We start from the raw sequence: 16555 nt of genomic DNA on the forward strand, positions 1-16555 counted from the left end.
TTCTTTCAAACATGAAAATAACAGGGACCCTAAATGTATTCTAAATATACAATATCAAAATCCTCTCAAATTTGTAAATGGGTTTTTTTGGAATGGGTCAAACGCAGATAGAACCTTCTAATTCTAAAAAAACACTTTTCGCTTAGAATTATAAGGTTCTATCTGCCAAAACATTATTTGAACATTAAATATAAAATGAATGTTGTAACAATGTCTCAACATGTGTTAGAAAGTAAAATTTTATCCTTTCTATGACATTTATTTCATATTTTTTAGCACTTCCATGTATTTAGGACATTTCAAATTAAGCAAGGTAGGTCTAAATATTTTGTCCAGTGCAGAATCTTAATTTTCGTTACCAATTTGGTGGGTAATTAAACACATTATTGCAGAAATTGTTACTTTAATCTTTCTTTTGTTTAGACAGAAAGCAGCTACTGTAATACATCTGAGCAGGACTTTATTCCAGCTAAAGTGGGCCAGGTGAAATGGCTTTCTCTCTAGACATCAGTATGGCTGAAATAACATGCTAACGTTTATTGTTGTAATTAAGACCCCATCAATGAAATTGTTAACTATTTGACCTTTAAGGCTTAAAATTGTAAAAATTAAGACATTTCAAGACTTTAAAAACTACAAGAAAATCGACATGCTTCAGCAAATTAATTCATAAAGTTTAATAATCATTGAAAAATTATTCACTGACTATTATGATCTCAAAAAATGTCAGACTAATTTTTTAATCACACACACACACACACACTCTCTCTCACTCACACACACACAGTCACACACTTTCACACACACACACACACACACACACACACACACACACACACACACACACACACACACACACACACACACACACACACACACTTTCACACACACACACACACACACACACACACACACACACACACACACACACACACACACACACACACACACACACACACACACATACTTTCACACACTCGCACACACAGTCACACACACACTTTCGCACACACACACATTTTCACACACTCGCGCACACACACACACACTTGCATGTTAAATGTTTTTTTTAAAATATTCAATTTACCCACTGCATATTTGTATAATTCAGATAATAATAACTATAATAATAATAGTTATTAATAATAACCTCATTGATAATTAATAATAATAACCAATACACTATAAAGAAAATGGTCAAATTGAAGCCACTTCATAACACTACACAATTTAGTGAATATTTAATTTACTGTAAATGTATAGCATTATGCCTTTATGGGGTTTCTTTTTGTCTTCAAGGAAAAAGCCTGCGACATGACATATAAAGTTGATTCTGATTGGTCCTCTTCTGTGCATTCGAAGTGCTGATTGGCTCACGCAGATAGAACCTTATAGAGCCAAGTTAGAGTTCGATTTTCTAGATAGAACCTTTTTGTTTTTTCAATAAAAAGTCCCACAATGGACACAATTAAAAAAAAAAACATCACATAATGTAAATAAGTTGTCACAGAATAAGAATATGTGAATAACTCAATTTTGACAAAAATGTCAGGTAGAACCTTATAATTCCAAGGGGACGATTGGTATACCGTCTCGGGTGATCCACTCACAAGTGGTCGGCTGAGACATATCACTGTTTACACCTGGTAGTCACATGCATCTCAAATACATCTTCTATCACCACTTGTGAATAGATATCATCAAGTGTAGGGTCTCTGATTTCATGGATTCATACATCATGCACTACATCACTCTATCACTGCATACAGCAAGCACACTAAAGATGTTTTGGGAAGTCTGTATATGAGAAGCCAACATGATAATCATTTTGGCAAGTTGACTTTTCCTGTGCTGTGACTAGTGCATGTAAATCTATTTTAAAAAGCATTTTGGGCTGTTTTAATGCTGCTTTTATCTCATATTAATTAAGAAACTACATGAATTTTTTTGTACTTTTTAAAAATAAATCTCTTATGCTGCAGGGCATTTTAAAATGAACTAGTGAAACATAAGATGATTATAAATGGGGAAACCCTTCTGAAATTGTGTGTAGTATAACAAGTTAAAGGTGCCCTAGAATGTGAAATTGAATTTATTTTGGCATAGTTAAATAACAAGAGTTCAGTACATGGACATGACATACAGTGAGTCTCAAACACCATTGTTTTCTCCTTCTTACTTAAATCTCGTTTTTGAAAAACACCCCTGAAAAATAGGCGAATCTCCACATAACACCGACTGTGACGCAACAGTCGGGATCATTAATATGTACGACTCCAAGAATTTGCATATGCCAGGCTTTGCCAGCCCATGTTCAATGCCAGGCGGAACTGCGCAGCCAAAGCATAGCAGTTGCTCAGTGTTTGGATGTACACATGAACACAAAAGTATTTTTTAGTTCCTTCATCCGAGCCTCTGAAGAAACAATGGGTTAATTTTATTTTCTCTGGAAATTTCCAAACATTTCACCGACTGTTTCCTCAACTTGGGCCAATACAGAGCTGGCCTCGGATCGAGCTACCAAGCAACACTTTCTGATGTGTAGCCTAATTGTTCAAGTTCAGACAGGTAATCTTTCTCTCAAAATCGTTCAATACTGTTTATGCATCAGTAAGTCAAGCCAGTGACTAAAATATCAACTTCACATCATTTCTTTTAGTAGGATGCAAATAAATTAAATACAGAAAGCGGTCAAAGAACAATCTTTCCACAGCGCGAGTTTATCTGGACACTTGCCAAACTCGTTATGAATTCAATGACGCACGTTACACTGCACAACGAAGCTCTTACTGTATTTACATGATCGTGTTTGCATTGGTGAAAGCATTAGAGAGAGTGCAGAAACTGCGTTGCAGTGATAAGATCTTCATTCTCGCGATCAACAGACTGTCATCTGCTTGCTCAATGCTCATCACAGCAACATTGTATGTGATTTGAATAGATCTAAATACTTTAAAAACATCTCACGATTCGTTAATCTCGATAGCTGTAATAGTTAAAATGTATACTAGCTGTAGTAAAATTATTCGAGAGAGTTTCACATGTAATACATAGCTATTTCATATGCAAGCATGTCAGCCAATCACAGCAGAGGCCGGTTACACACAGCAGACACGCCCCTTCAAACAGAGTGTTCAAATCAGAGGCTAAAAGCAGGCTAGGAAAAATGCCTTTTATTTCTAAATTATGACTATTTTTGATCTAAAAAACATACTAACATTATAAGGGCAACCCAGGAAACATTATAACATAATAAAAAAAAACATTCTAGGGCACCTTTAATGGATAATGGTTCTGTAAATACATATGTATCGGATTACAAATGTTTACTTTCCATCAGATCACATTTTTCGGTTACACTTTATTTCAAGGGATGCACGATATATCTGCCACCATATTGGTATCGGCCGATATATGTTCATTTTTAATGTTATCGTTATCGAAATAAGAAATTTTGGTCGATATATTAAAGCCAATAAATAATGGATTATTTCCTTCAGCTGAGACACTTCAGATGCGCACTGTTCGCCATGATGGTTTTGAATTGCTTGAAATATGATTGTAATCACTTAAAAAAAGGAAAATACAATTCAGTGCAACACGTGCAGCGCAGTAATCAGGCTCTCAAAAATTATATAAAAATTTGGATTAAGATTTATCAACCAATATATCGGTTATCGGCTTTCAAATAGAAAGAATTATCGGTTATCGGTATTGGCCAAAATGTTCATATCGGTGCATCCCTACTTTTTTAAATCTATACATCTAAATGGACTGGTGGGTATAGGGGGTTCTTCTCTGTTGTATGGTACACACTGCAAAGAACTTGTGTCTACACTACAAATGTAAAGACTAATTCCCACCACACCGATGGATGCTGACCAGCATAGGGCTAAATATGGTCACATGCGTTTTCTACATTTGAATACACTAAAATAAAGGTTCTTTATTGGCATTGACAGTTCCATCAAGAACCTTTAACATCTATGGAATCTTTCCATTGCACAAAATGTTTTTTTTGATAGTGGAAAAAGGTTCTTCAGATTAATAAAATATTTTTCACACTAAGGAAGGTTCTTTCACAGAAAGGTTCTTTGGGGAAACAGAAGTGGTTCTTCTATGGCATCACTGCAAAAAAAAACTATTGGAACCTTTTTGTTTATGTGAATGGTTTACCAGGCAGACCATAGTGAATGGTTTAAATAATCCAATTGCTCAATGTTTTGGACCACTTGTGAAATATTTCAGTGTAAAAACAGGATCATAGATGGTTTCAAAACCATAGATAGAGTAAAAGCTACAACAATCCATTGTAATTGGAAAAAAATGGTGGAGAAACAAAACCTATTCATGACTGAAGTCATAACACTCTTCTACCTGTGCCATGTTATAGACGATGTATATATGGAAGGAAAGTATGCAGCTGGGGGTTTCAGAGGAGGTGTTTAAAATAATGACATATCCAGATCTGCTGGCACATACTTCCCTGTAATTTTAATGGCTCTGTGCTGGTCATGTCAAGAGGAGTACATGAACCAATCCCTCGCTCTCTCTCTCCGGGGAGTAATTACTCCAAAAAGCCCCTCACACACAGAACAATGCAAAGAGTCATCACGCACTCACACAGCCAAGGTCAAAAACAAAACCTCACACACATACACACACTTACATTCCTTCAGCAAGGGATGGGAGCGTGACAATCGGGAAACAACGGCTGTTAGTTACAGAAAATGAATTAGGACTTGGGCTGGGGAGCGGAGAGCAGAAGAGAGGGCTAGAGGAAGTACTGGGATTACTAGCTGGACTGCAGAGGGAGTAGAGGGCTGCTTTCACCCAGTAAACTGCACAAATTTATAAGACCTCTGGGGCCGTGCTGATACCCCATCCCTGCCCTGCACCTCCAGAACTGCTGATTTAAAAATAATCTTAAATCAACGACTGACAGGCATCAGAAATACCACAGCCAGGTCAGGGAACTCACTAACTCCAGCTCCAAATTACACCTGGGCTTTTACGATGCCCTTTTTTATATAATTTTATATCGATCAAATAATAAAATAATTTGGTCACACTTTAGCTTAGGGTCCAATTCTCACCGTTTTCTGTTTTCTGAAGAAAACAAGACACACTCATTTTACGTTTTGGCGAATTGGTGGCTAATTCATATGAATTTCCTTACGTTAAATCGTAAGGTTCCGTACAAATGACATCATACAAATTCATTTAAAATGGCCATTTATGAGAAAAAATGAGTGGTGCTTCTCCATGCAAAAGTTGCAAGAGTTATTCTGAATTATTTTTTTAGCATGTTGCAGTATGGTTCTTAGGAAATTCTGATTGCACTGCAAAAAAAAGTTCTTCCTCAGTATTTTTCTCTTGTTTTCCAGTACAAATATCTTAACATTCTTAAATCAAGATACATTTACTTGAGATGCTAAATGACATAGATTTTCATTTAGAAGAAGTCTTATTTTCTGACAAATTAGTTTGTTTAAAACAAGAAAAAATATCTGCCAGTTGAGTAAGAACAAATGAAACTTGTTTTTGCAGTGTGGTTGCTAGGTGGATGCTTACTTTATATAAAAAAAAAGCCCTCAGCAAAATTACTGACAACAATATTTATTAACAAATGGTTTTTTTTTATTATGGTTGTGGTTACAGAAGCTCTTAAAGCAAGTCTTTTAATAAGCAAGCGGAACACGCAGGAGTATCAAAATCACAACTACACCTTAACATTTAAACAATACCGGACAAAGAGACTGAGGAATCTAAGGGTGTCTCAGATTACTATAGTAACTGATATAGATTACTATATCAGTTACTATAGCTCCTGAGCTCGTAAATCAGTATATCGTGTTCACGAATTCAGGCACTGATAAGGACAGTAAAGGACGCTGGCTCACTAGTACTACACATTTGGACACTAATGACTCGTGACAACGTCCTCATTGTACAACATCATTACTGGTATTTATGAAGAACAGCAGAGCTGTTATGTGCAGTGAGTTGGCTCACGTGATTTAAGTTTCGCGCTTCAGAACTTCCGTTAAGGGAGCATAGTCAGCATCGATGCACCCTGGTTTTCACGGTGCATTGTGGGACTTTTTAGGGAGCGAACATTCAGTGCCCTGGAATGATTCTGCGATGAGTAGATGATGAGTAGAACAGAAACAGGTGTGTGGAAACTAATTAAAGCAGCACTAGGTAGGAATTCCGTTTTAGTCAAACAGCGACCCCTAGAGTCGCTGTGGAGCACTTGTACTGTCATGAATAGCACTCACGCAGAGATGGCTCGCACTCACGGCCGGATCCCCTCCCCCTGTACACCGGTACCTGTTCAGTAGGATGGACGCTGTAATGAGTGGAAATAAGGTATGGCCCCTTTTTGTTTAACTGTCGGCAGTCTGTATTGTATGTGCGCCTCGAACACCACATGTATACGCCGCCGGGTTATTTCTGTTTGATGCTCATTTTATCAGAATTTGATCAGATCTGTTTTTTGCCGTAAAGCAATTCGTTACCTCGCGAGGCCTGATATCACACGATACTTCCTAACACTGAGGCCGGCCCAAAGTTGCAAGGGTGGTTTTTGCGGCTTACAGGCACCAGGGGGGTGCGAGACGACCACCATTCAACACGAAATCAGTAATATAAACATTACAATGACTCCAAAGCTGTTCGGTTAAGGTAAAAAAGTTACTTAGTTCACCTTTAACAAACAAGGGAACTAGAAAACACAGGAAAACGAGAAACTAGCAAACAGTAAAAACGAAACCAAAATAGAACAACAGAGCACAACCTTTAAAACAACATTGTATTACAATGATGTACTCATTATAGTCATTTCAGCAGCTCAGGTTTTTACAAAACACCTTCACATGTTTTTATCAACACACTTAAAATAAAATATAAAATGTATTGACTTGACTTGAATGTTATTTTTATTAGACGTCATTTGACTAAAATGAATAAACATGACATTTTATTAGAAGAAGTCACAAACATCTGAAATATGCACACTATTTAAATGTAGTCGTACTAGCATATACTCTGATTCCAAGAATTCCACTGTACAAGAAAAACTTTCCATCCCCATTTTTCCACCGCAGGTTCTGTGAGTCGCTACTGTTGAGCTGATGTATTAGTTTGGACGGCTGCAGCCCATCCAGTTCCGGATGTGATGCTGGGCCCACTCTGATCTCTACTGCTCCCGCTAGGCCTCTTTTACAGCAACAGGAAATGCTGCCTGCCATGGGGTCACGACCCACTCATTTTGACATATGCGTCAAGAGCAGCCCACCCTCTACAGGCATAGAAGGTTTCCGGTCCGTGCAAGGTGTGGAATGATTAGGGAAGGAAACGGAGGGCAGACAGAGCTAAGACAGAAAGAGAGAGAGAGAGAGAGAGAGAGAGAGAGAGAGAGAGAGAGAGAGAGAGAGAGAGAGAGAGAGAGAGAGAGAGAGAGAGAGAGAGAGAGAGAGAGAGAGAGAGAGAGAGAGAGAGAGAGAGAGAGAGAGAGAGAGAGAGGCAGAATATGAAATGAGCGAACACATCTGTCAGACATCAGCTATGCAACATCATTGCACACACTGCACCGGCTCACCTAGCAGAGCCCCAGATGCCTTTAATACAGCCGGTCCATAGAGAGACTTCTGTACGATCCAGAAATTCAGCAGGGACATAAAAGATAAATTCATTTAATTTAATATTCAAATTTCAAGAAAATATGTAAGGGATGGTCATTATTGACTTTTTTTTTTACAAATCCGAACGGGGTGATCTGGACCCCAACATGGCTTCATTATGCCATCAATTGTAAACTACTAAACAAGCAAACAAATAAACAAGAAAAAGTTGAAGTGATTTTATTTTGTGAGAATTAGTGAAACGTCATGAAACAGGCACAGTTGTAGAAAATCATGTCATTATAATAAAATAGTCGACCTCATGCTATGTGTCATAGATCACTCATCAGTGTCTCGCTCTGGTCATCGAAGAACTCCCTCTCCTGAATATTGAACTACATATCCCATCTGTCCCGTTGTCTGACTGAACCTCTCTCCTAATCACCTGCACAGGTGCAGCCACTTCTCCCCTCTATGTAAGCTGCTCTCTCTCTATGCTCAGTGCGAGGTCTTGCATCTGCCACATTAAAACTCTTCTGTGTATTCTACGTTCCCTGGATTTCCCTGGTTTCTCGACTCTAGCCTGTCTCCCTGGTCTCCGTGTGTCTGCTGCCTGCCCCGACCTCTGCCTGGTATCGTTTCTGAGTTTGGACTGCCCTTTTCCCCTGTTATTCACTGAGTTTGCTCTGTGTGCTTCTCTGTTAAATAAAATCACTGCAAATGGATCTGCACGACTCTGCCTCTTCCTCACAGAAGACCTCGCCACAACAGGATCCAGCAGTCTTGCAACAACTAACTTCTGATGTCTCCAATCAAGCGTCTGTTCTGATCGTTCATCAACAACAGCTGGAGAAGCTAACCACACTTACCGAGGAGTTGGTGAAATCCATGCGGGCCCTCACGACACAAACCGCCGATCCTGTTCAACCCGCGGCACCCCCAGTTCAGCCATCAACCATCGTGAGTACACCATCAAATAATCCACGTTTGTCTCATCCTGATTCCGAGCGTGAGTTCTTTGTGGAAGTGGACGCCTCCAGCACGGGCATCGGTGCCTTTCTTTCTCAGCGGCATGGAGACCCTGCTAAGATGTTTCCCTGTGCCTATTATTCCCGAAAGCTCTCCTCTGCTGAACGAAATTACGACGTGGGCGACAGGGAACTTCTGGCCATGAAGGCAGCACTAGAAGAGTGGCGACACTGGCTAGAGGGAGCTCGTCTGCCGTTCACCGTGCTCAAGGACCATCGTAATCTGGAATACATCAGATCAGCCAAACGTCTAAATTCCAGACAAGCCAGATGGTCCCTCTTTTTCTCCAGGTTTGATTTCAAGATAACCTACCGTCCTGGCTCTAAGAATGGTAAAGCAGACGCCCTGTCCCGCCAGTTCGATAACTCACCTGTTCCTCCAACATCCGAGCCCATCCTGCCTTCGTCTCTCATTGTCGCCCCTGTTCAGTGGGACATAATGACCGAGATCTCCGCTGCTCTTAGGGAGAGTCCACCGCCTGTCGAGTGTCCTTCCAATCTCACCTTTGTACCACAATGCCTCCGCACCCGAGTCTTACAATGGGTACATAACCTTCCCAGTTCTGGACACCCAGGGATTTCTGCGACCACACATCTAGTCTCCAACCGCTTTTGGTGGCCTTCGCTCCAGGCTGATGTGATTTCCTTCGTTCAGCAATGTTCCACATGTAATATCGCCAAATCCTCTCATCTGAAGCCAGCTGGTCTTCTTCAGCCCCTGCCCATACCACGGCGACCATGGTCCCACATCGCGGTCGACTTTGTTACTGATCTGTCTCCCAGCCAGGGTTACACTACCATTCTCTCAGTGGTCGACCGTTTCTCGAAGGCCTGCAGGTTTATTCCCTTGGTCGGGTTACCCACAGCGTTACAGACAGCTGAGGCCCTGCTACAACATGTTTTTCGCTTGTACGGTTTACCAGAGGACATCGTCTCTGACAGAGGTCCCCAATTTACCTCCCGGGTTTGGCGGTCATTGTGTGAACAACTCAACATCAACGTCAGTTTGACTTCTGGCTATCATCCCCAGGCCAACGGACAGGTGGAGAGGTTGAATCAGGAGCTCACACGCTTTCTACGCACCTACTGCCACCAAAACCAGCAGGACTGGAGTCGCTTCTTCGTCTGGGCTGAGTACGCCCAGAATTCCCTGCGCAAGCCCTCGACTGGTCTTACTCCTTTCCAGTGTGTGTTAGGTTTCCAGCCTCCATTATTTCCCTGGTCAGGTGAGCCCTCTGATCTTCCCACAGTTGACGCCTGGTTACAGAGGAGCGAGGAGACGTGGAACAACGCTCATGTCCACCTTCAGCGGGCCGTGCGCAGAGTCAAGGTACAGGCGGATCGTCACAGGAGAGGGGGTCCCAGGTACACGCCCGGTCAATGGGTCTGGCTGTCGACAAGAGATTTACGTCTCCGGCTCCCCAGTAAAAAGTTAAGCCCCAGATTCGTGGGTCCCTTCAAGATCCTCAGACAGATTACTCCAGTGTCATTCCGGTTAGCCTTACCATCTTCTTACCGCATTTCCCCTACCTTTCACATGTCTTTGCTTAAACCTGCAGTTGCTCCGAGGAGAGAGGAGAGCCAGGAGGAGACCACGGCGGAGAGTTCTCCTCCCATCATCTTGGAGGACGAGGGGGCTTACCAGGTGAAGGAGATTCTCGATTCCAGACGCAGAGGCAGGGTGCTGCAGTATCTCATTGACTGGGAGGGGTTTGGTCCTGAGGAGAGATCCTGGGTAACTTCTCAGGACATCCTGGATCCTGCTTTCATCACCACTTTCCATCAGAACCATCCGGAGAGGCCAGCCCCTAGACCCCGTGGGAGACCCCGTCGGAGCACTGGTTCTCGCTTCGGGAGCCGCTCGCAGGAGGGGGGCTCTGTCATAGATCACTCATCAGTGTCTCGCTCTGGTCATCGAAGAACTCCCTCTCCTGAATATTGAACTACATATCCCATCTGTCCCGTTGTCTGACTGAACCTCTCTCCTAATCACCTGCACAGGTGCAGCCACTTCTCCCCTCTATGTAAGCTGCTCTCTCTCTATGCTCAGTGCGAGGTCTTGCATCTGCCACATTAAAACTCTTCTGTGTATTCTACGTTCCCTGGATTTCCCTGGTTTCTCGACTCTAGCCTGCCTCCCTGGTCTCCGTGTGTCTGCTGCCTGCCCCGACCTCTGCCTGGTATCGTTTCTGAGTTTGGACTGCCCTTTTCCCCTGTTATTCACTGAGTTTGCTCTGTGTGCTTCTCTGTTAAATAAAATCACTGCAAATGGATCTGCACGACTCTGCCTCTTCCTCACACTATGATTGACAAATCAGAATCAAGTATTCCAGAGAGCCGTAAATGATTTGAATTTCTTCTGTTGTCCTTAAATGGATAGTTCACCCAAAAATGAAAATTCTATCTTTATTTTTAATGAAACCTGAGAGGAATCTGTTCATTTTACGACGCCTTTATGACCCTGAACTTTCAATGGATGGGCAGAAAGCTCTCAGGTTTTATCTTAATTTGTGTTTTGAGGATTAACCAAAGTCTTATAGGTTTAGAATGACATGAGGGTGAGTAAATGATGACAAAATTTTCATTTTTGAGTGAACTAATACGTTTCTGACTTCACTTGTAGACTATTGTAACATGGGAACCAATATTTATTGTGAGAAAAGAAATCCAGATATAAATATAAAGATTATTTTTTTTATTGTCTATGATGTATAATCGAGTGATGTGTAGTGCCATTGGAGTCAGTGGAAGTGAGTAAATAGTGAGTGTTGCAGAAATCTTTACTTTTTAACAAATGAGCCAGGGTTTCTTCAACTGGATTTATGCGTTGCCAGCACTGGTATTTGTCCCTCTGCCAGCTGTTTTCTCTTTCTGAGGTAAATCCCAATAAATCAAAGAGAGCTAATCTGCTGAGAAAAATGCGCCCTTGCCCGTCGGAGGGCTAACTTTTCCTCCATTGGTTACAGGGCATGAATCACACGAAAGATCAACACTTTGTAATGGCAGGCAAGCGCTTCTGCTGTTTCTGAATGCTCGCACAACTTCTTCAGCTTTGTTTTAAACCCAACAAATGCTTTCAGTATCTCAGTGTATTCATTTGATTAAATGTTGTTAGTTGGAGTAAGCATTTTTAGTTTAATTGAGTGTCACAATATAAAAATCACCATCAATAGCAATCAAACAGTTAATAGATAGATAGATGGATCATCAAACAAACATTTATTGTTTTGCATTATGATTTTTCATGACAATTAAACTTATTCCCACCATTTTTAGTAGCCTGCTGCAAAGAAATGTAATTCTCCTCACTGTAATGTGACAATATGTTAAATTATTTTAAATATAAAAATTAAAGAAAGTAATATATTAAAATATTCTATAAATATATTTTTAATTGTGAAAATAACACAATGACGATCCACAATTAATGGTCACACTCTATTGTTTAAAGCTGCAGTCCGCAGTTTTTCCTCTTTGTCGCCATCTTTGTTCGAAATCTGCAATTGCAGTTATTCGCGGAACTTTACATGAGTTGTGCCTCGACACGGCACAGCGCGGATGAACACGATGTTTTGAGGAGAATGTGCGGCTGTCAGTCACTGCGCCGGAGTGGATACTGTCATTCAGAATCACAGATTATTCTTTTTGGAAGTATGACCAACATAAGAATTTTCACTGGAAAATGTCATCTGAACAAGTAAGAAACATCCACTTTTGTTCTGACCAACTAAGGGTAAAACCCATTGCAGTAATTTAAATTGCGCTGATTAAATCTAACAATCGCTTATCATATCACGTAAAACCGTGCAAATTATACTTTGTACTCAAATTGTTAATGTTAACAACATCAGCATTGCGTGACTACATTTAATGCCCTTCCGATATTATCCTTGTTTTCGCATGGGCCCGGTTGCAGTCTCTTTTTTTCTGTAGCCACTCCGAAGTCCAAAGTCTTTTGCATTTTACAACGGGTGAATCTCTAGTTGTCACTGGTGATTGTCGTTTGAACCTTTCTGGATCCGCCATCAAATTGATAAGTTTAATTATATCAAATGCTGTGAGAAAAGGCTATAAATCTCCACCTCCAACATCCTCACACGCAATATAGCCTACTAGCCGAGACTCCTTCTTTATGTGTACAGATGTGACGTAATGACGCAAAGACATGCTCGAATCTCCCGCGGAAATCCACCAGTACCACTGGAGTTAAAAACATTATTACAAGCTTACCGTTTTGAACCGAGCTAAGGCAAGCAGATAGTTTTGAACACTGCTGGATATGTACTTGTATTTATTTTGGATAATTTTTAACCCAAAAATGCTACGGACTGCAGCTTTAAATAGAATGTACAATTTGAGATTTGCCTAAAAGTTTGTCCATTGATCTGACATTACAAGAATAGTGAATTTTACTGGGATCTTAATCCAGTATTACCTACCTGACATTAGATATTAGTCCTTTCCTTTGGTCAAAAGTTTGACACGTCAACAATAACGATACATCAGGATTTTGTCTCAAATGTGGCTCAGTCATCTCTGGTCTCTCTCTCGGCTCACTTAGGGGTCACCCTTGCTCATCTGTTAGAGGTAAAGTGATCTGATCATTGTGTCATTCATCATGTAACCCAAGTCTTTCGACCATAATAATAAGGTTCATTTAGACGTTAGGCAGACTGACCTGCAAAATGCAGATTATAATTTATACCTAATAAACTGTCAGATTTGACAATGCATCTCTAAAAATAAGACATTCCCAGAGCTTACATTTATGGGTGCGTGACCTGTGTATTCACAGGATTAGTGCTTAGTATCATGTGACGTCTTTTCAAGTTTTTTTTTTTCTTCAGCATGTCCTATAGATTTAATTGTGCATAAAATTAAATTAAACAGAAATTTTAATTAATCATCTTTGGGATATCTTATAGATTTTTAATTTTTTTATTTAAAAGAAATATATATATTACATTTTAAGAAATTCATACTGAAGCACAATTTACATTTGTCTGAAAAACTAATTTCAAACACTAATCATAAGCCTTTAAAATGATCAAAAAAAATTTTTAAATCACGTGAACAGAAAAAAATCTGTCAAGTATGTCCAGGCTTTTTTTGACTGCAGTGTCATTTTTACACATATTTTTAGACCATATCACATTAGTGAAATGTTACTATGGATTTGACCTTGTGAGACTCTCTGAGACCATTTGATAGCCTATGAAGGGCCGGCACGGGGGTCTGTGTGAAGAGGAGCTGACCCTCAAAGAGGGTCGGGGTTCCCAAACTGACCTCACCATGACCTCTGTTTGTTTTTACAGGTTTCTGTGCTCCTCTTTGAAACCCAGCCTAAGAAACCAGCCCCTTCCATTCGGCCCTCTACCAAAACATAGCACAGTCCGAACATGGGCTTGACAATGCGCCAAACACTCTGACGGGAATGAAATCACTAACAATGAAATATGGTAGTTACTTAAGCACCTGGTTTGCTAAAGGAACCATGCTAATGAATTAATGATGCAAATACGCCCACAAAATTCAAATTGGCACAAAGCAATAGGCAATCTTGCAGGCCAGTTTGGCCAGCTCAATCTTTTCCCACCTATCTAGGCTGCTCTTTGCCCAGTATTTTAAGGACTTTGGTGTATTCAATAAGCTGTGACTGAATTACACTGTCCTCTCGCCCTTTTGGGTCATCTCTGAAACCCCAGTGCTTCTGACTCCCTCGGGAGTACAAAGGTTCAGAGAAACCTACCTAACAACTACCACTTCACCCTTTCATCATCTTTATTTCATACATCTTTGATGTATAGTGTGATGTGACCTGCGTTACTGATTTAAGATGGTGTGTCTCTGGGAAAAAGTTTTTTTTTTTTTCTCCCCTCAGTCAGTTCTCTGGCAGTTGATGCAATATGCCTGAAACTCTTCTTGCACAGCTGAAATAAAAACACAGAAAGCTTCATCCAGCTTTTATGTCTTTATTTTTATGTTTTTGTCGACTTCCGGCAAATTGTGTCTGGGCAGATGGAGCAATTTCAACTTATTTGTCTTTTGGTGATGATGTAACTGCAACTGCAGCCAGAAAACTATTTTGATGGTTCCTTTTGAACATTCTGTTGACTAAAAGTATCTTTGCAACTACATGTCAACTAACTCTCATTAGAGTATTAGCAGACTGTCTGCTTAATATCTGCTTTTTATTGTGATGGTCACCCGAAAGACATTCTGACTATAAGAAACTTTGCAACTACATGTCAAGTTGTTAACTTATTCTAACCATAACCCTACCAGTCTAGTAATACTCTACTAACACTCTAAAATTGTTACTCAATATATAACATATAAAGTATGTTCAATGACTGACCGCCAAGTATTTTGAAATATAGCCAAAATAGCTCCTTGTCACAAAATAACATTTGCAGCAACCATGATGAGAAAGTTGCTAAACTTGGTGGCAAATTCCCCAAATCATCAAAACTTGATAAGTGTTATTTTAGTATTAAAATACTCCAACAAACATTCTACTGACTATAAGTAACTTTGCAACTACATGTCAACTTATTCTACTAACCCAAACCCTAACCTAACAGTCTACTACAGTTTATGTACTAATCGTCCAATGACTGGTAGTTGACATGTAGTTGCAAAGTTACTAATAGTTAGCAGAATGTCTAAAGTGGACCATCAAAATAAAGTGTAACCACTTTGATCACTAAAAACTATTTTTATTAGTTTAGTTAAAAATACCAACACTGAACGACTGGATGCATAACAAGGAGTAAACGAAAATGCAAATGCATTTTAACTTTGCATTATTGTTGCAGCTTGTTGAGGCATACTAATACTTTTCTAAGATACCTTACTTGCATATTTTTCCAATGGACTTACACTGAATGAGGACTGTGTGCCATAAAGGGACCAAAATATCATAGAAACATGGGCCAGCTAATACCATTCAGAACACCTTAAAGTGAACCCCGACTAGTGTGGCATGTTGGCCTTATAAGATTAACGTGGGCGTCAGCTATAAAAAGGTGATACAAAAACACTCCAAATGTTTTTGTTTTTATTAAAAAAAGACGAAAATCCGTTCACTCGTAGGCCGCCATAGTTATTTACGTCTCAATGCATTCTGGGTAGTGACGTGTAAAGGTTGTAGCTAGCCCAGTTTTGACAGCAGCGAGATGAACACGTCTGCTGTTCAGTCTTTTTTTAATAAAAACAAAAACATTTGGAGTGTTTTTGTATCACCTTTTTATAGCTGACGCCCACGTTAATCTTATAAGGCCAACATGCCACACTAGTCGGGGTACCCTTTAACGTTGCGGTAGTAATATTTACTGTCGTAGTTGTACCAAGACAAATCTCTTTAAGTTTTTGCGTGACTTGCTTGTTGTATATCTCTCATTGCATATTTGATGTCGACCTCCCACTCTGCATCATCTGGACGTCTGAAGACCAATCAGGGAATCTCGCCAACTCTGTGAGGAGCATGACCAGATGAGCAAATCCATAGGAATGCTCCTAAGAGCAAGCCGTGCACAATTGGTGCTCAGCATAATTTGTCTCTTAACACTATCTACTGGGACATGTCCATATCCTTTGCTCTGAGATCTCAGAGCATTCTGCTGGAATATTCACACACCAGTTTTTGATTTTTAAAGCATTCTTCATTGTGATGAATGTCATTGGGAATGTTATTGCTGAGTTGGATGTCTCCATTATGACATAATCAGTAACTTCCTCTCAGCTTGTGCTTGTAGAGAACACAGTTGCCCTCAGAAGAAACTGTTCAACAACAAAATGACGGCAAAAGCTAGTTTTGCGGGCTCTCAGTGCTGGTGGGTGTGATGATGATTGGAAAGCGGATTTTGCAGTGGCTCTGACACTAAAGTTACAGCGCCCCAC

The sequence above is a fragment of the Rhinichthys klamathensis genome, unplaced genomic scaffold (genome assembly GCF_029890125.1).
Source record: "Rhinichthys klamathensis goyatoka isolate OS25496 unplaced genomic scaffold, OSU_Roscu_1.1 h1tg000048l_1, whole genome shotgun sequence".
Classification (NCBI taxonomy): Eukaryota; Metazoa; Chordata; class Actinopteri; order Cypriniformes; family Leuciscidae; genus Rhinichthys; species Rhinichthys klamathensis.